A 6,000-nucleotide genomic window follows, 5' to 3' on the forward strand; every position below is an offset into this window, starting at 1 on the left:
AGAAAGACCTGGGTTTGTATCCCAATGTCACTTCTTACTGGCTCTGTGACCTTGGACAAATTACTTACACTCTGTCTCAACTCTTCTGTTGGTAAAATGAGGATAACACCCATCCAATAGAGTTGTTCTGAGAATTAAATGAGGTAATAATGTGAAAAGCCCAGGCTGAAACATTAAGTCCTCAGCTCATGGTCGGTCGGTCGGTTGTCTCCCAGTTTCCCTCTCATGCATGCACACCAGAACACTAATGCCGAGTGAACCTACCCCACGCCACGCAGACTCAGGCACATCCAAATTACGTTCTATTACAGGAGGGTTCTGAGTTTTTCACACTGTAGGTTCCTAACCCTTTTTGTGCCGAAGATTCCTACTCAGATGTTTATAAAAACACATAGGAATACAAAGGAAACCACACTCAACCAATTTGTTGAAATACATTTATCCAAGTATTTTTTTTTAACTTGTAAAAAAATGTGTGCTTTTTTAAAAACACATTAAATGAGATCTTGGGGCGGGTCTAATCACTATAGTAATTTTCAGATAGTGAAAGTATTTCAAGATCTGCAGCAATAAATGTGATATTTGCATTTTTAAATTAATGACAGTCAAAAGTTCTGCTTATACTACTACTCTGGTTTGCTACTACATTCATAATGAAAAAAATGCTACATTTCAATTAGAGAATACTAAAGATACAACTTTTTTCCCATCCAAATTGAGACACCAGGTTAAGAACTCAGGTGTTATAAAACATCACCACCTCTGGCCTCAAGATGACTGATAAAAGGCATTTAGGATTTCCCTGGTGGCGCAGTGGTTAAGAATCCGCCTGCCAACACAGGGGACACGGGTTCAAGCCCTGGTTCGGGAAGATCCCACATGCTGCAGAGCAACTAAGCCCACGTGCCACAGCTACTGAAGTCTGCATGCCTAGAGCCTGTGCTCCACAATAAGAGAAGCCACAGCAATGAGAAGCCTGCGCATCGCAATGAAGAGTAGCCCCTGCTCACCGCAACTAGAGAAAGCCCACGCACAGCAACGAAGACCCAACGCAGCCAAAAATTTTTTAATTAATTAATTATTTTAAAAAGCCATTTAATAACTGTCAAACCAGCACTCCTTTATTTTACTCTTCCCCTCTGGCTTCTTTCAAGATTTTCTGTTGGTCTTGGATTTTCTGCAGTTAGAATATGATATGCCTGTGTTGTTTTGTTTTGAATTTATCTTGGTGTTCTCTCAGCTTCCTGGATCTGTGGTTTCTTGTCTTTAATTTTGGAAAGTTCTCAGCCATTAGAACTTCAAATATTTCTTTTGCTCTGTTCTCTTTTCTTTCTGGCATTCCAATTACACATGTGTTACACCTTTTGCCAGTATCTCACAGTTTTTGGAAGTTCCGTTGTTTTTTCTATTGTTTTCTTTGCATTTCAGTTTGGGAAGTTTCTACTGACCTATCTTCAGATGCACTGATTCCTCCCTGTTTTATGTTGAGCCGAGTGGTGAGCCCATGGAAGCCATTCCTCATTTCTATGACAGTGATTTTGATTTCTAGCATTTCCTTTGATTCTTTTTTTTAAAATAAATGTATTTATTCATTTAATTTTTGGCTGCATTGGGTGTTTGCTGCTACACGCAGGTTTTCTCTAGTTGCTGAGAGCGGGGGCTACTCTTTGTTGCGGTGCGCGGGCTTCTCATTGCGGTGGCTTCTCTTGTTGCGGAGCACGGGCTCTAGGCGTGTGGGCTTCAGTAGTTGTGGCTTGCGGGCTCTAGAGCGCAGGCTCAGTAGTTGTGGTGCGTGTGCTTAGTTGCTCCGTGGCATGTGGGATCTTCCCGGACCTGGGCTCAAACCCGTGTCCCCTGCATTGGCAGGCGGATTCTTAACCACTGCACCACCAGGGAAGCCCTCCTTTGATTCTTAAAGTTTCCATTTCTCTAATTACATTACCCTTCTGTTTTTACATGGTTTTTTTCCATTAAAACTTTTAACATATTAATCAGTTATTTATTTATAAATTTATTTATTTTTGGCTGCATTGGGTCTTCATTGCTGTGCGCGGGCTTTCTCTAGTTGCAGCAAGGGGGGGCTACTCTTCGTTGCCGTGCGCGGGCTTCTCATTGTGGTGGCTTCTCTTGTTGCAGAGCACGGGCTCTAGGCATGTGCAGGCTTCAGTAGTTGTAGCACATGGGCTCAGTAGTTGTGGCTCGCAGGCTCTAGAGAGCAGGCTCAGTAGTTGCTCTGAGGCATGTGGGGTGTTCCCAGACCGGGGCTCGAACCCGTGTGCCCTGCATTGGCAGGCGGATTCTTAACCACTGCACCACCAGGGAAGCCCTTGTCTCTTTCTTAACTCTGGTTTTCTCGCCTCCTCAGAGTCTGTCTTGCAGCTTTTGGCTGTAATCCACTATTATACTGGAGCCCTGGTGGTGTGGTGGTAAAGTGGGGGGCAAGGGCATTCTGTAGTTTCCAGATTAAGTCCCAGTGTTTAGTTGGCCTGTGACCGTCACAGGTGTTTCCCAGGGGTATAGCTTTACCCCTTGTGCCCCTTCCTCCCTTCTCTGGCTGTAGCATTTCCCTGAAGTCTTGACCCCTGCTGACTATGTTTTATTTTTCCTTTAGGTGAGATAGGAAGGCTAGAGGGGCTGGTGTGGGAAGCATGCCCTTCCCCCATCAGGGATAAGGCTCTGGAAGTCTTATCCTGGAGAGTAAGCCTTTGTAATAAAGAAGGTTCTGGTATTTCACACTGATTATTCATCTCTTCTCCCTGCCAGAGACATAGGGGATCTTTCTTGATCTTCACCGTGGGAATCTTGTGGGGTTCCTGGAGATAAAGCCCAGGTACATGTGGGGCCCCTCTAAGACTGTGGTCTCCAGGAGTTACTCTTGTGCTAGAGCACACTCAACCCCCAGCAATTCAGTATCAGTATTACCATATGTGTGTGCCTTACCAGTTTATGGCTCTAGCAGTTCCTGCTCCAGGTAAACAGGTTTTGACTGAGTCTGGCTAGATAAGCCTCTCTCCAGATTTGGGGGTGGTGATTTGCTCTGCAACATCAATTCACTGATGGGTGGGTCTAAGAAAAGTCATTGATTTTCAGTTTGTCCAGCTTTTCCTTGTTGTAGGACAAGGGTGCCAACTTTCAAGTTTTTTACACATTGGGGCTGAAACTCAAGTCTGATTTATTTTATTTGGAATGGCTTTTCCCCTCCCTCCACTTGAACTCCTGTGTCTCTTCCATCCTCACATTTGCCGTGTCTCCTGTCTGTACTGTGTGAGTCTTTTCATGACAGTGTCCTAACAAGACTGAGTTTCTAGAGAAAAGGGCCTTTGTTAACCTCTGGTCTATGTTAACGCTTTGCTCATATAAAATGCTTAGTGTTGCTGTTTGATTTTACTGGGTCACTTCCATTTACGGCACTCATTCTAACAGTAAAAAGCATCTGTGGTGAGGCGTTAACCCAGCATCCTCTAAACTTCCTTTTGTGCTTTTAAATGACTTTTCCCGGTCTCAAGGTCCTATTTTCTTAGCAAAGTTGGAATAAGGCAAACTTGATTTACTGTAAATCAAGATTTACAAAAGTAATTTCTCAGGATCTGATAAGTCCTGACTTTTTCTCAATTTCCTGATTTCTTTTTGTAATGACTTAAGTAGCCAGGTTAAGATCAAATCTAACCAAATACCAGGAAATCAAAGGGCCTCCTAGCTAAGTGCCCAAACTTGGCTGTTTCAGAATTACCTGGGAAGCTTAAAAAAAAAAAAAAATCCTGGACTCAGTCTTAGACGGTAATTGTGGTGCACAGCTAAGTTTAGGAAAATAAGATACTTCTGATCAGCTAGCTTTCCATGCCCCAAAGTGCTTTTTATACCCACTTAAAATCAAACTAAAAAACAAAACAAAATCAATTCATTCATTCACTCATGCTCAGCCTAAAGGACATTGGAAACGTTACTGGAAATTCACCCTTTCGTTCAATCAATAAATTTACTGAGCATTAAGTAAGGGCTGGGTAGGTGCCAAGTCACAGGCCTGGTCCACAGGAAGGAAGTGAACCAAGGTATGGCCTTTAGAGGCAGACATCCTTCCAGTCTAAATCCAGAGCCATCACATCCTGGGTAACCTTGGGCATATTACTTAAGCTTGCAGAGCCTCAGTCTTCTCATCTGTAAAGGATAATATTATTTACTTCATAGGGAAGTTCTGTGACAGAGATCACAAAGGAACTATCAAGGAAAACATACTCCATCCTCCTAAAACAGTTTCTAACTTGTTTCCCAGTCCAAACACTTTCATATTGTAATAATCACAGCTAGCACTGACGGAGCAGCTAACCTATAAACCAGGCAGTGTGCTAAGCTACCTGTTCATCCATACCTCAAACAAATTTTATCTGTAAAGGCTTAGAGGCCAGCAGCCTCCTCCTTTCATTGGCTATATTCACCCAAAACAGGCAAAGCAAGCTGAAGCAACAGGAGTGGCCCTTAACAAGAGGGCTGAGTTAAAAAGATGCCGGATATAATAAAAAGGAGATGCTCCCTCATGTCCAGCCCAGAGGTCATCATGACTACTGAGGGTCATGACGGCAGAACCACCGAGTAGGAAACCAAATACCAGATAAACCTATCCAGGAACTGCCATGGGCTTAGTGGTACCATCTGCTGCTGCTACTGCCACATCTGGGATTTCCACTGCCATTGGATAGCTGTCATTAATTCTTTACATGTCTCAGGCACTGCAGCTCTGTGGATTTTACATTTGGTCCTCAACAACTGTAAGTTACTAAAGGCACCACTGCTGTTGACCCTTTACATCTTGCAGGAGCTGGGACAAGGTGATAACTTACTGAGAGGACCTGGAGCCTGAGACTCTTGCTGCATAACTCACTGCCAATTTAACTTCTATTCTTTTAGGAAGACTCTTAAGGGCTTGTGGAACTTCCTCCTATATCATTAGAGTTAACAGCGCCTGCATTTTTACTTCACAGGATTAAAGGTGTCGTTTTAATAAAGACCATGGTTTCAGTTCTCAAAGAGACAACACTGAGGAGTACCTCCTACATTAGGTAAAAACATGTTACCTAGAATAAACAACCTTTCATCTAATTTGAAACCTTCAAGTTTCTAAAAGCAGGCCTGCCCTTAGGAAACTGTAAAGACTAAAAGTAAGCAGGCCAGTACAACCCATCCTAAGCCACACTATTCCCTTGTCTATAAATGATCAAAAGCAAAAGAATTCCACAGTGAGTAGAAACCTTGGCACTGTTGACATTTTTCTGTTGTGGGAGGTGGTCCCGGGTACAGTGTAGGCAGTTTAGCAGCATCTTTAACCTTCTGCCCACTAGATTCCAGTAGCATCCCCCAGTTGTGATAACCAAAACTGTCTTGCGAGGGGCTTCCCTGCTGGCGCGGTGGTTAAATCCGCCTGCCAATGCAGGGGACACGGGTTCGAGCCCTCGTCTGGGAAGATCCCACATGCCGCGGAGCAGCTGAGCCCGTGCATCACAACTACTGAGCCTGTGCTCTAGAGCCCGCGAGCCACAACTACTGAGCCCACATGCCACAACTACTGGGCCTGCGCTCTAGAGCCCGCGAGCCACAACTAATGAGCCCGCGTGCCACAACTACTGAAGCCCGCGCGCCTAGAGCCTGTGCTCCACAACAAGAGGAGCCACTGCAGTGAGAAGCCCGCACACCGCAACGAAGAGTAGCCCCTGTTCGCCACAACTAGAGAAAGCCTGCATGCAGCAACAGAGACCCAACACAGTCAAAAGTAAATAAATAAATTAAAAAAAAAAAGTCTTGCGATATTGCCAGATGTTCCCCGGGAGGGAAAATCATGTATGCTTTAGAGGAATTACTGAGTTTAGCAGAACTACCATTACTCTGTTCTGCATACCAAAAACTGACAACCTTTGATTTGACTGCTCTAGCTCACTGAAACACAATTCACAGTTGTTTAGCTCTGTACTTTTATGGAACTGTGACATATTTAAGCAACAAAAGATATTA

This window comes from Delphinapterus leucas, chromosome 12 (assembly GCF_059928025.1).
Source record: "Delphinapterus leucas isolate spDelLeu-1000000601 "Yukka" chromosome 12, BTC_Dleu_Yukka2, whole genome shotgun sequence".
NCBI lineage: Eukaryota > Metazoa > Chordata > Mammalia > Artiodactyla > Monodontidae > Delphinapterus > Delphinapterus leucas.